At 38.3% G+C, this 18,612-nt stretch overlaps 2 non-coding genes and 1 pseudogene across 2 annotated transcripts; 1 reads left to right on the top strand and 2 right to left on the bottom strand.

Moving 5' to 3' along the window:
* Positions 1 to 3,107: 3,107 nt before the first annotated feature.
* Positions 3,108 to 3,469, top strand: LOC102284227 (small ribosomal subunit protein uS10-like; annotated as a pseudogene).
* Positions 3,470 to 8,885: 5,416 nt separating this feature from the next.
* LOC138987309 (U6 spliceosomal RNA) lies at positions 8,886 to 8,992 on the bottom strand. Its single transcript, XR_011463800.1, has one exon. It is a non-coding gene; the product is annotated as a U6 spliceosomal RNA (small nuclear RNA).
* Positions 8,993 to 15,437: 6,445 nt separating this feature from the next.
* On the bottom strand, positions 15,438 to 15,544 carry LOC138987308 (U6 spliceosomal RNA). Its single transcript, XR_011463799.1, has one exon. It is a non-coding gene; the product is annotated as a U6 spliceosomal RNA (small nuclear RNA).
* Positions 15,545 to 18,612: the final 3,068 nt, after the last annotated feature.

The raw sequence follows: 18,612 nt of genomic DNA, 5'->3' as shown, positions 1-18,612 counted from the left end.
GCATATGCTCTAAATAAAAAGTACCTGTACTATGGTTTGCAGCAGTAATGAGGTATTGCCTCACACCAGTCAGAATAGCTGTTATCAAAAAGTGTACAAATAATAAATGCTGAAGAGGGTGTGGAGAAAAGGGATCCCTCATACACTGTTGGTGGGAATGTAAATTGGTGCAGCCACTATAGGAAACAGTATGGTGCTTTCTTAAAAAACTAAAAATAGACTATGGGAAACAGAATGCTGTTTCCTTTAAAAACTAAAAATAGGCTAACATACAAGGGAGGAAGAGTCCAGAGAGTAGAGTAGCAGGAGGATCGGGTTTGCATTTTAGAATGATCACTGTGGAAGCAGTATTCAAGGCAAGGAGACTAGTGATGACTGTTAAAATAATCAAGGCTTCAACTAGGGCAATAGCTGTGGAGACAGAAAGGAGTGGACATATCTGAGAGATTTAAGATGTGGGTTGGAAAAACTTACTGATCTGGGGACAAGAGGAGGGAACCATCTTAGAAGACTCAGGTTTCTGACTGAAGTGCCTGGGTAGTGGATGATATCATTAGCCAAAAAAAAATTAAGCAAGCTCAGGAGTGAGGATGAGTTTAATCTAGGACATACTGAGTCTGAGATGCCTGTAAGACATTCAAGAGGCTTGACACTATACTGTGGAAGTGTCAGAAAAACATGAAGACCAAAAAGGAGTGTTCAGAAGTAAGAGAACTAGGGAGCCAAGGATAAGAGGAGACAAGTGGTGAATATATAATCACCACTCATTGGAGATGGGCAAATCAAGGCTGAGATTCTACTCTAGCCTATCAAAGTGGCAAGGACTTTAAAAGTAATTTGTAAAAACAAATTCAACGTTAGCAAGAGAATTAGTAAGTTTGGGGTCTTCCAAATGTTGCAATGGGAGTCTAAATTACCTTTCCAGGAAGTAGTTTGGCAGTCTATGTTAAGAATGTTCATAACTTCATATCCTTAACCTAGTCCTTTCCCCTCATGGGATCTACCATTAAGAAATAAGAATTTGAGAGAAAATTTGTCTACAAAATATTTATCAGAGAGATCTATAAGTGAAAACTGAAAACCAGCTAAATGCCAACAGTAGGAGAAAGGCTAAATTATGATACAACTATATAACACATTATGCAATGATTAAAATTGCTTTCAAAAAATTCTGTTTAACGTCAAGAGAAAAATACAAGAAAAAAACCAAAGTATTTATTTATAAATAAAATATCCAATTTTGTATACTAACAAGTACATAGAAGGGACTAAGTGTTAACAGTGATTGTGATTAAGTGGTGATTACTGTTTTTTATCTTTTAACTCATATTTTCCATGTTTTCTACAAGGCACAGAAGAATAGGTAGGGTTTTTGTTTGTGTTTAGGTAAGTTGTAGTGGTTAATAGTGCCAAACGCTGTTTGAAACGTCAAGGTGCACACTGAGACTAGTCCATTGGATTTGGACATGAGGACTTTATTGATAGTTTTTGTCAATTTTCTTTAAAGTAGTAGCAAGTACAGAAACTAGACTACAGTGGGTTGAAGGGTGAACAGGAAGTAAAGAAGTAGAACTTATCTTTTCAAGGAGCCTAACTGAAAAAGAGACAGTGGTAGCTTGAAGTTACTGTTGTTTTTAAAAGTAATTTTAGCACTTTGAAAATAAGAGGTTGAGAATAATCAATGAATCGGGAGCAATCAAGGAAGAGGCAGGAGGAGGTGGGATCAAGCACAAAGAATACTAACTGATGCAGGGCATTTCAAGGAACTTCAGGTGTTTAAATAAAGCACTGGACGCATGCGGGACAGCAGTGGAAGGCAAAGCTGGGAAAGTACAGGCAGGCCAAGACACGAGGAACCGGAAAGCCATGCCAAGGTCTGTGGGAAAGCCATTAGGCAAAGACATTAAATATTTCAATTTATTCTCAACGGCAGACATATAACTATTTTCTAAAGATTACTCTAGCTGCACGTGTGTGCGCTAAATTGCTTCAGTCGTGTCTGACTCTTTGCGACCCTGTCAGGGGTCTGTCCATGGGAATTTCCAGGCAAGAATACTAGAGTAGGTTTCCATGCTCTCCTCCAGGGCAACTTCCCCACGCAGGGAATGAACCGTTTTCTCCAGATTCTCCTGTACTGGCCTACAGGTTCTTTACCACTAGTGCCACCTGCTTTGGAAAAATAGAGAAGAGACTGCAAGAAGGAAGAGTCATGCTGTGCTGTGCTTAGTCACTCAGTTGTGTGCGACTCTTTGCAACCCAGTGAACTGTAGCCCACCTGGCTCCTCTGTCTATGAGGATTGTCCAGGCAAGAGTACTGGAGTGGGTTACCATGCCCTCCAGTACTCCCCAGGGGAACCTCCAGGTTCTCCCCAGGGGAACCTCTCAACCCAGGAATTGAACCAGGGTTTCCTGTATTGCAGGTGGATTCTTTACCAGATGAAGCCCATTGGAATAATTAAGGAGAAAAAGAGGCCCAAACTAAGGAAAAAGTGGCCAAGTTGGAAATAAGAGGATGGATTTAAGAGATAATTAGGAGGAATTTTGATAGAATGAACAAGTTCAGTTGAGTTCAGTTTGGTTCGGTCACTCAGTCATGTCCAACTTTTTGCCACCCCATGGACCACAGCATGCCAGGCCTCCCTGTCTATTACCAACTCCCAGAATTTACTCAAACTCATGTCTGTACAATGAACAAGAAGTGGTTACAGATTGAGTGTGAAGACCTGCAAGAGGGGATGAAGGGGACCCCTTCTCATATCCCAGATTTTGAATAGGTAAAAAACAGAAGGCTGATGGTTTGTAGTTGGAAAAAAGATAATTTTCAACTTGAATACGTCTTATTGGAGATGCAGTTGAGATAACCAAGGTATGCAATATGTCTTTAAAAATTCAGAAACCTAACAAACTAGTGGTTACCAGGGGGGAGAGGGGAGTGGGGAGGGGCAAGATAGGAGTAGAACATTAAGAAGTACAAGCTATTATGTATAAAATAAGCTATTATGTATAAAATAAGCTACAAGGGCTCTTTGAGGAAATCACGGTCGCTGCTGCCACAGCGTCCCAAGGCCACCCGCTCCTGCTCCTGACTCACCGCTGTTCGGGCAGCCATGGCTCTTACAAATACTTGCAAGACTCCTGTGGACCCAGAGGTGGCCGTTCACCAGATTAGGATCTGCCTTACCAGCTGCAACTGTGAAGCCTCTGGAGAAGGTATGTGCTGACCTGATCAGAGGCCTGAAGAAAAGAATCTCAAAAGTGAAGGGATGTGTTCAGATGCCTACCAAGACCCTGAGAATAGCTACAAGGAAAATCCCTTGTAGTTAAGGTTCTAAGACCTCGAGATCATTTCCAGATGAGGATCCACAAGTGACTCATTGACTTGCACAGTCCTTCCGAGGTTGTCAAACAGATAACTTCCATCAGTATTGGATCAGAAATGGAGGCTGAAGTCACCATTGCAAATGCTTAAATCAACATTTTTAATAAATGAATAATCAGTTATCCATAATCTACAAGGATACACTATACAGCATGGGAATATAGCCAATATTCTATAATGACTATAAATGGAGTATAATCTTTAAAAATTGTTAATCACTGTATTGTACACCTGTAACTTATATAATATTTACATCAACTATGAAAAGTGAAAGTGAAAGTTGTTCAGTCATGTCTGACTCTTTGCAACCCCATGGCCTATACACTCCATGGGATTCTCTAGGCCAGAATACTGGAGTGGGTAGCCTTTCCCTTTTCCAGAGGATCTTCCCACCCCAGGGATCAAACTCAAGTCTCCCTCGTTGCAGGCAGATTCTTTACCAGCTGAGTCACAAGGGAAGCCCATACATCAACTATACTTCAATAAAAAGAAGAAAAATAAAACATGTAACATATGACACTTTAATATAATCTTGCAATAAGAAAGCACATGAAACCCAGAAAAACACACAGAACTCCAAAACAGAAAACATAAAATATGGGGTCTTTCCTTGTGGTCCAGTGGCTAAGACTGAGTTTCCAATGCAGAGGGTCTGGGTTCAAAGCCTGGTCAGGGAACTAGATCCTACAGGCCAAGACTAAAGATCCTGCATATAGATCTCTCATGCTCCCAGCACAGCCAAATAAATAAGATATAAGATTGTTCATTTGGTTATTTAAACTTTAGAACTAATATATGTCCGAGATATCACAAACAGAATGAAGGGGCAAAAGATAAAATGAGGGGTAATTTTTTCTTTTTAAGAAAAGTTAAAGGGCAAATAGTTGGTAAATGATCAAAAGATGTTTAACAAGACTCAAAGAAACATCAGAAAAAGAACCATAAAAGTTTTTGAAAATAACTGTAGATTAATAAGTAATAAATTTGATAATTGAGACTATTATTACTGACTACCCACTAAACATTTTAATTACTTAGGAACTATAAATGAAAACTAGACACTTAGGCAACATAAAAAATTATTGGAGTTAATTATATTTAACTGAGCAATTGAAATATATTAAAGTAGAAAGACAATTCCAAGTATTATTATAGTATACAAGTTTACATTATTGGTCAAATCAGATACCTTGCTTGCAATTCAATTTCACTTCTAATTTTGAAAATCAAGCTAAAATTCTGGGCAGATTACATTAAAATCAATCCAAGAACAGTGTGTGGGGTGTATTTTTCATTGTCAATGAGACAAGAAGATCTACTAAGGAGGAAATGAAAGCATTTTGGGCTGTTGTGTGTGGCACAAATACCTGAGTCAGTTTGTATTACCACACAGATCTACTTACAGCATATCAGTTTCGAACAGCTATTACTGCCATCACGGATTTAACACCCATATTTACTGCTTTTAAATATTTTTTAGAAACAAATAAATTATAAGATCCTTGTTCAACTCCTTTTGCCATAATTTTTTTTCTTAAAAATTACTGGTCAATTTAAACTTTATTTAGACATAATGTTGACTTAACAACTTAGAAACAATAATTTAGTCAGTAGACCCTAAAGTTAGTAATACTACTGCTAACTGAAGAAAGATATTACATAGGTAAGAATTCTTAGGGGAAAAACATGAGTTTTCTCAAATGCTTTTTTTGGAAAAATATGACTAGATACCTGACTCATCTGTGGGAGTGATGTTTCATTTGTGTATGAAAATATGTCATCTCATTATCATGTTTCAGTCCCCTTTATTTTAGTCACCAATAATATGACTGTGTCTTTATCAATTTTTACTGACTATTTACCCTAAGTGAAAAGTTGAAGTATATATAGTTTCTTTCTTTAAGTAATTTGTATCCTAAAAACTTCATAAAGAAAAAAAGTAGGAAACCAAATTAGGAATATTTACAAAAGATGTGACAAAGATTTATCTTCTTAATATATATATATATACAACTCATTTATCAATCAGAAGAATGCTAACAGCCCAATAGAAAGCTAGGTTAAAAGTATAAAAAAATTAAGAAAAGAAGAAATAGATGGTCAATAAAAATACAGGGATGATATAATATATTCAGTTCGGTTACTCAGTCATGTCTGACTCTTTGTGACCCCATGAATCGCAGCACGCCAGGCCTCCCTGTCCATCACCAACTCCCGGAGTTCAACCAAACTCATGTGCATCGAGTCGGTGATGCCATCCAGCCACCTCATCCTCTGTCGTCCCCTTCTCCTCCTGCCCCCAATCCCTCCCAACATCAGGGTCTTTTCCAATGAGTCAACTCTTTGCATGAGGTGGCCAAAGTATTGGAGTTTCAGCCTCAGCATCAGTCCTTCCAATGAACACCCAGGACTAATCTCCTTTAGGATGGACTGGTTGGATCTCCTTGCAGTCCAAGGGACTCTCAAGAGTCTTCTCCAACACCACAGTTCAAAAGCATCAATTCTTCGGAGCTCAGCTTTCTTCACAGTCCAACTCTCACATCCATACATGACCACTGGAAAAACTATAGCCTTGACTAGACAGACCTTTGTTGGCAAAGTAGTATCTCTGCTTTTTAATAAGCTATCTAGGCTGGTCATAACTTTCCTGCCAAGGAATTACATACTAGTTAGTTCAGTTAAGTTCAGCTCAGTCATGTCCGGCTCTTTGTGACCTGCAGCATGCCAGGCTTCCCTGTCCATCACCAACTCCTGGAGCTTGCTCAAACTCATGTCCATCGAGTCAGTGATGCCATCCAACCATCTCATTGTCTGTCCTCCCCTTCTCCTCCTGCCTTCAATCTTTCCCAGCATCAGGTCTTTTCCAATGAGTCAGTTCTTCGCATCAGGTGACCAAAGTGCTGGAGTTTCAGCTTCAACATCAGTCCTTCCAATGAATATTCAGGACTGATTTCCTTTAGGATTGACTGGTTGGATCTCCTTGCAGTCCAAGGGACTCTCAAGAATCTTCTCCAACACCACAGTTCAAAACCATCAATTCTTTGACACAGTTTTCTTTATAGTCCAACTCTCATGTCCATACATGAGTACTGGAAAAACCATAGCTTTGACTAAACAGACCTTTGTTGGCAAAGTAATGTCTCTGCTTTTTAATATGCTGTCTATGTTAGTCATAACTTTTCTTCCAAGGAGCAAACGTCTTTTAATTTCATGGCTGCACTCACCATCTGCAGTGATTTTGGAGCCCCCAAAAATAAAGTCTGTCACTATTTCCACTGTTATCCCATCTATTTGCATGAAGTGATGGGACCAGAAGCCATTATTTTAGTTTTCTGAATGTTGAGCTTTAAGCCAACTTTTTCATTCTCCTCTTTCATTTTCATCAAGAGCCTCTGTAGTTCTTCACTTTCTGCCATAAGGGTGGTGTCATCTGCATATCTGAGGTTATTGATATTTCTCCTGGCAATCTTGATTCCAGCTTGTGCTTCATCCAACCCAGCATTTCTCATGATGTACTCTGCATATAAGTTAAATAAGCATGGTGACAATATACAGCCTTTCCCAATTTGGAACCAGTCTGTTGTTCCATGTCCAGTTCTAACTGTTGCTTCCTGATCTGCATACAGATTTCTCAAGAGGCAGGTCAGGTGGTCTGGTATTCCCATCTCTTTCAGAATTTTCCAGTTTGTTGTGATCCACATAGTCAAAAGCTTTGGCATAGTCAATAAAGAAAAAGTAGATGTTTTTCTGGAATTCTCTTGCTTTTAAATGATCCAACAGATGTTGGCAGTTTGATCTCTGAGTCCTCTTCCTTCTCTAAATCCATCTTGAACATCTGGAAGTTCACTGTTCACATACTGTTGAAGCCTGACTTGGAGAATTTTGAACATTACTTTGCAAGCGTGTGAGATGAGTGCAATTGTGCAGTAGTTTGAGCATTCTTAGGCATTGCCTTTCTTTGAGATTGAAATGAAAACTGATCTTTTCCAGTGTGTGACCACTGCTGAGTTTCCCAAATGTGCTGGCATATTGAGTGCAGCCCTTTCACAGCATCTTTTAGGATTTGAAATAGCTCAACTGGAATTCTATCACCTCCACTAGCTTTACTAGTAGTGATGCTTCCTAAGGCCCACTTGACTTCCCATTCCCCGATGTCTGGCTCTAGGTGAGTGATCACACCATCGTGATTATCTGGGTCATGAAGATCTTTTTTGTATAGTTCTTCTGTGCATTCTTGCCACCGCTCCTTAATATCTTCTGCTTCTGTTAGGTCCATACCATTTCTGTCCTTTATTGTGCCCATCTTTGCATGAAATAATACTAGTTAGTATAGAGGTATAAAAATATATTCATCTATTTAATTGTAAAGATGAAATTATGAAACCTAATGTCTAGAGTACAGTGAGATTGGCACTGAATTCATACATGTTTGTGTAAGTATAACTTGGTGCAAACTTTCTGGAAAGCATTTTGGCAACTGGAATAGTGTCTTAAAAAACTTCATAATTGTAGAATCAGTATCTCACTTTGAGAAATGTAATGAATAATCAGAAATGGTTAAAAATAAGTACACATGTATGTATGTATGTATAATATTTTTTAAAGTCCTTAAACATAGTAATGGATAAGTTATTTTGACATGTTGGGATACTAAGCTACTTTATTAAGTGTCATGTTCAATAAGAATATTTGATTTGGGGAATGCTCACAATAAATGAAGAGGTTAGATATTAATATGTATGTATATGTAGTATAAAATACCACATACACATAGTATATACTAGTATATAGTATATATATAGTATAAAATGTGTATGTAGTATAAAATATTTATGAAAACACTGCTGTGATAGTCTTAAGTATCAATCTGGTTGGGATCTGGTACCCAGTTATTTAATCAAACACTAATTTAGGTGTTGCTGTGAAGGTATTTTATAGGTGTATATAATCTCTACAACCACTTGGCATTAAGTAGATAATATCTTCAATAATGTGAGTAGACCTCACCAATCAGTTTAAGGACTTAGGAACACAAACTGAGATTTCCTGAAGAAGAAGTTCTGTGTTAAGACTGAAACATCAAATCCTACCTAAATTTCCATCAGGCCCTACAAATTTTAGACTTGCCAGCCCCCGTAATCCTGTGTACCAATTCCTTAAAATAAATCTCTTTGATATATGTGTCCTATTGGTTCTGTTTCTCTGCACAGTCCTGACCAGTTTAACTGAAAATATCCTATCCTACATTCTAGTTTTCTTTTCCTTCCCAACAGAATCCTGAATTTTATAGCTGGGCACTTGGCTACTCAGAATGAAGATTAGATTTCCCTGAACCATGTGACAAGGTTCTGACCAATGAGGTATAAATAAAAGTGTTGAGTGATACTTCCTGAAGATCTCTCTAAAGGATGGGCAGTCCTTCTCTTCTTTCCTGAAGATTTCCCTAAAGTAGATGGGCATTCCTTCTCTTCCTTTCCAGAGCACAAACAAATTCTTTTTCTTTTCTAAAAATATGGAATGCTTCATGAATTTGCATGTTATTCTTGTGCAGGGGCCATGCTACCTTCTCTGTTTCATTCCAACTTAGTTCATGTGCAGCCCAAGCAGGGCTTCCCAGATGATGCTAGTGGTAAAGAACCCTCCTGCCAAAGCAGTTGTTGTTAAGAGACACAAGTTCGATCCCTGGGTTGAGAGTATTCCCTAGAGGAGGGCATGGCAACCCATCCCAGTATTCTTGCCTAGAGAATCCAATGAGAGAAAAGCCTATGCTATGCTAAGTCACTTCAGTGGTGTCCGACTCTGTGCGACCCCATAGACGGCAGCCCACCAGGCTCCCCTGTCCCTGGGATTCTCCAGGCAAGAACACTGGAGTGGGGTGCCATTTCCTTCTCCAATGCATGAAAGTGAAAAGTGAAAGTGAAGTGCCTCAGTCGTGTCCGACTCTTAGCGACCCCATGGACTGCAGCCTTCCAGGCTCCTGCGTTCATGGGATTTTCCAGGCAAGAGTACTGGAGTGAGGTACCATTGCCTTCTTGGCAGGCTACAATCTATAGGGTCACGAAGAGTCAGACACAACTGAAGCAACTTGGCATGCAAGCCCACAGCCCAGGCAAACATGCACAGATGTGTTCTATCAGCCCTCTTTTTTACTACTCAGAGGATGAGGGCCACACCTAGAGATAGCAGAGTTGTAACCCTGGTATATGAATACCTCGTGAAACCACTATAGTAACCCTGGACTACCTATCTCAAGATTGCTATTACATAAGGGAAGAGAACTTTGTATGTCAAACAGTATTTCTAACTACTGTTCATTTGAATTTTCTCTTCCATGCAGGCAAACACAAACCTAATTGATGTACTACATATGAATACATAACTAAAAGAAATATGTTAACACATTGGTTGTAGTTAAACACATTGGTTGTAGGATTTTGGGATTTGTTGCTGATTTTTATATTTACTCTTCTTTCTGTTTTTTTACATTAAATATATATTAATTACTCAAATAATAAATTTTCACTAAAAATACTGAAAAAATAGGAATTATCTTTCCTAACAATTTTTGTAATGATTGTAGATATTGTGAGTGAAACATAAAAATGGATCTCATTGTGTCTTTATTTTTTTTTGTATTCCCAAATTGTCATTTTATTTTTTTAATTTAAATTTATTTATTTTAATTAGAGGCTAATTACTTTACAATATTGTATTGGTTTTGCCATACATCAACATGAATCCACCATGGGTGTACACGTGTTCCCAATCCTGAACCCCCTCCCACCTCCCTCCCCCCACCATCCCTCTGGGTCATCCCAGTGCACCAGCCCCAAGCTTCCTGTATCCTGCATTGAACCTGGACTGGCAATTTGTTTCTTATATGATATTATACATGTTTCAATGCCCTTCTCCCAAATAATACCCCCTCCCTCTCCCACAGAGTCCAAAAGACTATTCTATACATCTGTGTCTCTTTTTGCTGTCTCGCATACAGGGTTATTGTTACCATCTTTCTAAATTCCATATATATGCGTTAGTATACTGTATTGGTGTTTTTCTTTCTGGCTTACTTCACTCTGTATAATCGGCTCCAGTTTTATCCACCTCATTAGAACTGATTCAAATGTATTCTTTTTAATGGCTGAGTAATACTCCATTGTGTATATGTACCACAGCTTTCTTATCCATTCATCTGCTGATGGACATCTAGGTTGCTTCCATGTCCTGGCTATTATAAACAGTGCTGCTGATGAACATTGGGGTACACGTGTCTCTTTCAATTCTGGTTTCCTCAGTGTGTATGCCCAGCAGTGGGATTGCTGGTCGTATGGCAGTTCTATTTCCAGTTTTTTAAGGAATCTCACACTGTTCTCCATAGTGGCTGTACTAGTTTGCATTCCCACCAACAGTGTGAGAGGGTTCCCTTTTCTCCACACCCTCTCAGCATTTATTGCTTGTAGACTTTTGGATCGCAGCCATTCTGACTGGCGTGAAATGGTACCTCATTGTGGTTTTGATTTGCATTTCTCTGATAATGAGTGATGTTGAGCATCTTTTCATGTGTTTGTTAGCCATCTGTATGTCTTCTTTGGAGAAATGTCTATTTAGTTCTTTGGCCAATTTTTTGATTGCGTCTTTTATTTTTCTGGAGTTGAGCTGGAGGAGTTGCTTGTATATTTTTGAGATTAGTTGTTTGTCAGTTGCTTCATTTGCTATTATTTTCTCCCATTCTGAAGGCTGTCTTTTCATCTTGTTTATAGTTTCCTTTGTTGTGCAGAAGAAGCTTTTCATTTTAATTAGATCCCATTTGTTTATTTTTGCTTTTATTTCCAATATTCTGGGAGGTGGGTCATAGAGGATCCTGCTGTGATTTATGTCAGAGAGTGTCTTGCCTATGTTCTCTTCTAAGAGTTTTATAGTTTCTGGTCTTATATTTAGATCTACCAAAAATTTAGAGAAGAGCTACCTATCCTACTCAAACTCTTCCAGAAAATTGCAGAGGAAGGTAAACTTCCAAACTCATTCTATGAGGCCACCATCACCCTAATACCAAAACCTGACAAAGATCCCACAAAAAAAGAAAACTACAGGCAAGTATCACTGATGAACATAGATGCAAAAATCCTTAACAAAATTTTAGCAATCAGAATCCAACAACACATTAAAAAGATCATACACCATGACCAAGTGGGCTTTATCCCAGGGATGCAAGGATTCTTCAATATCTGCAAATCAATCAATGTAATACACCACATTAACAAATCAAAAAATAAAAGCCATATGATTATCTCAATAGATGCAGAGAAAGCCTTTGACAAAACATACCTCAACATAATAAAAGCTATATATGACAAACCCACAGCAAACATTATCCTCAATGGTGAAAAATTGAAAGCATTTCCCCTAAAGTCAGGAACAAGACAAGGGTGCCCACTTTTACCACTACTATTCAACATAGTTTTGGAAGTTTTGGCCACAGAAATCAGAGCAGAAAAAGAAATAAAATGAATCCAAATTGGAAAAGAAGAAGTAAAACTCTCACTGTTTGCAGATGACATGATCCTCTACATAGAAAACCCTAAAGACTCCACCAGAAAATTACTAGAGCTAATCAATGGATATGGTAAAGTTGCAGGATATAAAATCAACATACAGAAATCCCTATACACTAATAATGAGAAAATAGAGAAATTAAGGAAACAATCCCATTCACCATTGCAACAAAATGAATAAAATACTTAGGAATATATCTACCTAAAGAAACTAAAGACCTATATATGCTGCTAAGTCACTTCAGTCATGTCCGACTCTGTGCGACCCCCATAGATGGCAACCCACCAGGCTCCCCCATCCTGGGATTCTCCAGGCAAGAACACTGGAGTGGGTTGCCATTTCCTTCTCTGATGCATGAAAGTGAAAAGTGAAAGGGAAGTCGTGTCTCAGTTAGTGTCCGGACTCTTCCCACCAGACCCCATGGACTGTTCTCTACACTGGGCTCCTCTGTCCATGGGGATTTTCCAGGCAAGAGTACTGGACTGCAGCCTACTAGGGTGGCATTGTCTTCTCCTAAATCAAAGAGGACACTAATAGATGGAGAAATATACCATGTTCATGGATTGGAAGAATCAATATAGTGAAAATGAGTATACTACCCAAAGCAATCTATAGAGTCAATTCAATTCATTGTCTTTAAAAGATAGATGATAGTCTTTAATACTATCATTAAAATTTTATGCACTCAAAACAAGTCAAATGAGTTTAAAAAGCTTAGAATTAGGAAAAGAACCCATTCATTTCAGTTATTTTCATCAAAGTTATGTATGCATTTGAAGAGTGAAATAGTTCTCATTGTCTGTCCTCCCCTTCTCCTCCTGCCTTCAATCTTTCCCAGCATCAGGTCTTTTCCAATGAGCAGTTCTTCGTGCATCAGGTGACCAAAGTGCTGGAGTTTCAGCTTCAACATCAGTCCTTCCAATGAATATTCAGGACTGATTTCCTTTAGGATTGACTGGTTGGATCTCCTTGCAGTCCAAGGGACTCTCAAGAATCTTCTCCAACACCACAGTTCAAAACCATCAATTCTTTGACACAGTTTTCTTTATAGTCCAACTCTCATGTCCATACATGAGTACTGGAAAAACCATAGCTTTGACTAAACAGACCTTTGTTGGCAAAGTAATGTCTCTGCTTTTTAATATGCTGTCTATGTTAGTCATAACTTTTCTTCCAAGGAGCAAACGTCTTTTAATTTCATGGCTGCACTCACCATCTGCAGTGATTTTGGAGCCCCCAAAAATAAAGTCTGTCACTATTTCCACTGTTATCCCATCTATTTGCATGAAGTGATGGGACCAGAAGCCATTATTTTAGTTTTCTGAATGTTGAGCTTTAAGCCAACTTTTTCATTCTCCTCTTTCATTTTCATCAAGAGCCTCTGTAGTTCTTCACTTTCTGCCATAAGGGTGGTGTCATCTGCATATCTGAGGTTATTGATATTTCTCCTGGCAATCTTGATTCCAGCTTGTGCTTCATCCAACCCAGCATTTCTCATGATGTACTCTGCATATAAGTTAAATAAGCATGGTGACAATATACAGCCTTTCCCAATTTGGAACCAGTCTGTTGTTCCATGTCCAGTTCTAACTGTTGCTTCCTGATCTGCATACAGATTTCTCAAGAGGCAGGTCAGGTGGTCTGGTATTCCCATCTCTTTCAGAATTTTCCAGTTTGTTGTGATCCACATAGTCAAAAGCTTTGGCATAGTCAATAAAGAAAAAGTAGATGTTTTTCTGGAATTCTCTTGCTTTTTAAATGATCCAGCAGGTGTTGGCAGTTTGATCTCTGAGTCCTCTGCCTTCTCTAAATCCATCTTGAACATCTGGAAGTTCACTGTTCACATACTGTTGAAGCCTGACTTGGAGAATTTTGAACATTACTTTGCAAGCGTGTGAGATGAGTGCAATTGTGCAGTAGTTTGAGCATTCTTAGGCATTGCCTTTCTTTGAGATTGAAATGAAAACTGATCTTTTCCAGTGTGTGACCACTGCTGAGTTTCCCAAATGTGCTGGCATATTGAGTGCAGCCCTTTCACAGCATCTTTTAGGATTTGAAATAGCTCAACTGGAATTCTATCACCTCCACTAGCTTTGTTAGTAGTGATGCTTCCTAAGGCCCACTTGACTTCCCATTCCCCGATGTCTGGCTCTAGGTGAGTGATCACACCATCGTGATTATCTGGGTCATGAAGATCTTTTTTGTATAGTTCTTCTGTGCATTCTTGCCACCGCTCCTTAATATCTTCTGCTTCTGTTAGGTCCATACCATTTCTGTCCTTTATTGTGCCCATCTTTGCATGAAATAATACTAGTTAGTATAGAGGTATAAAAAATACATTCATCTATTTAATTGTAAAGATGAAATTATGAAACCTAATGTCTAGAGTACAGTGAGATTGGCACTGAATTCATACATGTTTGTGTAAGTATAACTTGGTGCAAACTTTCTGGAAAGCATTTTGGCAACTGGAATAGTGTCTTAAAAAACTTCATAATTGTAGAATCAGTATCTCACTTTGAGAAATGTAATGAATAATCAGAAATGGTTAAAAATAAGTACATACATGTATGTATGTATGTATAATATTTTAAAGTCCTTAAACATAGTAATGGATAAGTTATTTTGACATGTTGGGATACTAAGCTACTTTATTAAGTGTCATGTTCAATAAGAATATTTGATTTGGGGAATGCTCACAATAAATGAAGAGGTTAGATATTAATATGTATGTATATGTAGTATAAAATACCACATACACATAGTATATAGTATCTACTAGTATATAATATATATATAGTATAAAATGTATATGTAGTATAAAATATTTATGAAAACACTGCTGTGATAGTCTTAAGTATCAATCTGGTTGGGATCTGGTACCCAGTTATTTAATCAAACACTAATTTAGGTGTTGCTGTGAAGGTATTTTATAGGTGTATATAATCTCTACAACCACTTGGCATTAAGTAGATAATATCTTCAATAATGTGAGTAGACCTCACCAATCAGTTTAAGGACTTAGGAACACAAACTGAGATTTCCTGAAGAAGAAGTTCTGTGTTAAGACTGAAACATCAAATCCTACCTAAATTTCCATCAGGCCCTACAAATTTTAGACTTGCCAGCCCCCGTAATCCTGTGTACCAATTCCTTAAAATAAATCTCTTTGATATATGTGTCCTATTGGTTCTGTTTCTCTGCACAGTCCTGACCAGTTTAACTGAAAATATCCTATCCTACATTCTAGTTTTCTTTTCCTTCCCAACAGAATCCTGAATTTTATAGCTGGGCACTTGGCTACTCAGAATGAAGATTAGATTTCCCTGAACCATGTGACAAGGTTCTGACCAATGAGGTATAAATAAAAGTGTTGAGTGATACTTCCTGAAGATCTCTCTAAAGGATGGGCAGTCCTTCTCTTCTTTCCCTGAAGATTTCCCTAAAGTAGATGGGCATTCCTTCTCTTCCTTTCCAGAGCACAAACAAATTCTTTTTCTTTTCTAAAAATATGGAATGCTTCATGAATTTGCATGTTATTCTTGTGCAGGGGCCATGCTACCTTCTCTGTTTCATTCCAACTTAGTTCATGTGCAGCCCAAGCAGGGCTTCCCAGATGATGCTAGTGGTAAAGAACCCTCCTGCCAAAGCAGTTGTTGTTAAGAGACACAAGTTCGATCCCTGGGTTGAGAGTATTCCCTAGAGGAGGGCATGGCAACCCATCCCAGTATTCTTGCCTAGAGAATCCAATGAGAGAAAAGCCTATGCTATGCTAAGTCACTTCAGTGGTGTCCGACTCTGTGCGACCCCATAGACGGCAGCCCACCAGGCTCCCCTGTCCCTGGGATTCTCCAGGCAAGAACACTGGAGTGGGGTGCCATTTCCTTCTCCAATGCATGAAAGTGAAAAGTGAAAGTGAAGTGCCTCAGTCGTGTCCGACTCTTAGCGACCCCATGGACTGCAGCCTTCCAGGCTCCTGCGTTCATGGGATTTTCCAGGCAAGAGTACTGGAGTGAGGTGCCATTGCCTTCTTGGCAGGCTACAATCTATAGGGTCACGAAGAGTCAGACACAACTGAAGCAACTTGGCATGCAAGCGCACAGCCCAGTCAAACATGCACAGATGTGTTCTATCAGCCCTCTTTTGTACTCGGAGGATGAGGGCCACACCCTAGAGATGGCAGAGTTTTAACCCAGGTATATGAATACCTCGTGAGACCACTATAGTAACCCTGGACTACCTATCTCAAGATTGCTATCACATAAGGGAAGAGAACTATGTATGTCAAACAGTATTTCTAACTACTGTTCATTTGAATTTTCTCTTCCATGCAGGCAAACACAAACCTAATTGATGTACTACATATGAATACATAACTAAAAGAAATATGTTAACACATTGGTTGTAGTTAAACACATTGGTTGTAGGATTTGGGGATTTGTTGCTGATTTTTATATTTACTCTTCTTTCTGTTTTTTACATTAAATATATATTAATTACTCAAATAATAAATTTTCACTAAAAATACTGAAAAAAATAGGAATTATCTTTCCTAACAATTTTTGTAATGATTGTAGATATTGTGAGTGAAACATAAAATATGGATCTCATTGTGTCTTTATTTTTTTTTTGTATTCCCAAATTGTCATTTTATTTTTTAATTTAAATTTATTTATTTTAATTAGAGGCTAATTACTTTACAATATTGTATTGGTTTTGCCATACATCAACATGAATCCACCATGGGTGTACACGTGTTCCCAATCCTGAACCCCCCTCCCGCCTCCCTCCCCATACCATCCCTCTGGGTCATCCCAGTGCACCAGCCCCAAGCTTCCTGTATCCTGCATTGAACCTGGACTGGCGATTTGTTTCTTATATGATATTATACATGTTTCAATGCCCTTCTCCCAAATAATACCCCCCCTCCCTCTCCCACAGAGTCCAAAAGACTGTTCTATACATCTGTGTCTCTTTTGCTGTCTCGCATACAGGGTTATTGTTACCATCTTTCTAAATTCCATATATATGCGTTAGTATACTGTATTGGTGTTTTTCTTTCTGGCTTACTTCACTCTGTATAATCGGCTCCAGTTTCATCCACCTCATTAGAACTGATTCAAATGTATTCTTTTGAATGGCTGAGTAATACTCCATTGTGTATATGTACCACAGCTTTCTTATCCATTCATCTGCTGATGGACATCTAGGTTGCTTCCATGTCCTGGCTATTATAAACAGTGCTTCGATGAACATTGGGGTACACGCGTCTCTTTCAATTCTGGTTTCCTCGGTGTGTATGCCCAGCAGTGGGATTGCTGGGTCGTATGGCAGTTCTATTTCTAGTTTTTTAAGGAATCTCCACACTGTTCTCCGTAGTGGCTGTACTAGTTTGCATTCCCACCAACAGTGTGAGAGGATTCCCTTTTCTCCACACCCTCTCCAGCATTTATTGCTTGTAGACTTTTGGATCGCAGCCATTCTGACTGGCATGAAATGGTACCTCATTGTGGTTTTGATTTGCATTTCTCTCATAATGAGTGATGTTGAGCATCTTTTCATGTGTTTCTTAGCCATCTGTATATCTTCTTTGGAGAAATGTCTATTTAGTTCTTTGGCCAATTTTTGATTGCGTCTTTTATTTTTCTGGAATTGAGCTGCAGGAGTTGCTTGTATATTTTTGAGATTAGTTGTTTGTCAGTTGCTTCATTTGCTATTATTCTCTCCCATTCTGAAGGTTGTCTTTTCACCTTGTTTATAGTTTCCTTTGTTGTGCAGAAGCTTTTCATTTTAATTAGATCCCATTTGTTTATTTTTGCTTTTATTTCCAATATTCTGGGAGGTGGGTCATAGAGGATCCTGCTGTGATTTATGTCAGAGAGTGTCTTGCCTATGTTCTCTTCTAAGAGTTTTATAGTTTCTGGTCTTATATTTAGATCTACCAAAAATTTAGAGAAGAGCTACCTATCCTACTCAAACTCTTCCAGAAAATTGCAGAGGAAGGTAAACTTCCAAACTCATTCTATGAGGCCACCATCACCCTAATACCAAAACCTGACAAAGATCCCACAAAAAAAAAAAACTACAGGCCAGTATCACTGATGAACATAGATGCAAAAATCCTTAACAAAATTTTTTTTAATCAGAATCCAACAACACATTAAAAAGATCATACACCATGACCAAGTGGGCTTTATCCCAGGGATGCAAGGATTCTTCAATATCTGCAAATCAATCAATGTAATACACCACATTAACAAATCAAAAAATAAAAGCCATATGATTATCTCAATAGATGCAGAGAAAGCCTTTGACAAAACATACCTCAACATAATAAAAGCTATATATGACAAACCCACAGCAAACATTATCCTCAATGGTGAAAAATTGAAAGCATTTCCCCTAAAGTCAGGAACAAGACAAGGGTGCCCACTTTTACCACTACTATTCAACATAGTTTTGGAAGTTTTGGCCACAGAAATCAGAGCAGAAAAAGAAATAAAATGAATCCAAATTGGAAAAGAAGAAGTAAAACTCTCACTGTTTGCAGATGACATGATCCTCTACATAGAAAACCCTAAAGACTCCACCAGAAAATTACTAGAGCTAATCAATGGATATAGTAAAGTTGCAGGATATAAAATCAACACACAGAAATCCCTATACACTAATAATGAGAA

This window comes from Bos mutus, chromosome 3, assembly GCF_027580195.1.
Source record: "Bos mutus isolate GX-2022 chromosome 3, NWIPB_WYAK_1.1, whole genome shotgun sequence".
Classification (NCBI taxonomy): Eukaryota; Metazoa; Chordata; class Mammalia; order Artiodactyla; family Bovidae; genus Bos; species Bos mutus.
Note: the sequence above shows the minus strand (reverse complement) of the source record. Positions and strands in the feature narration are given on the sequence as shown.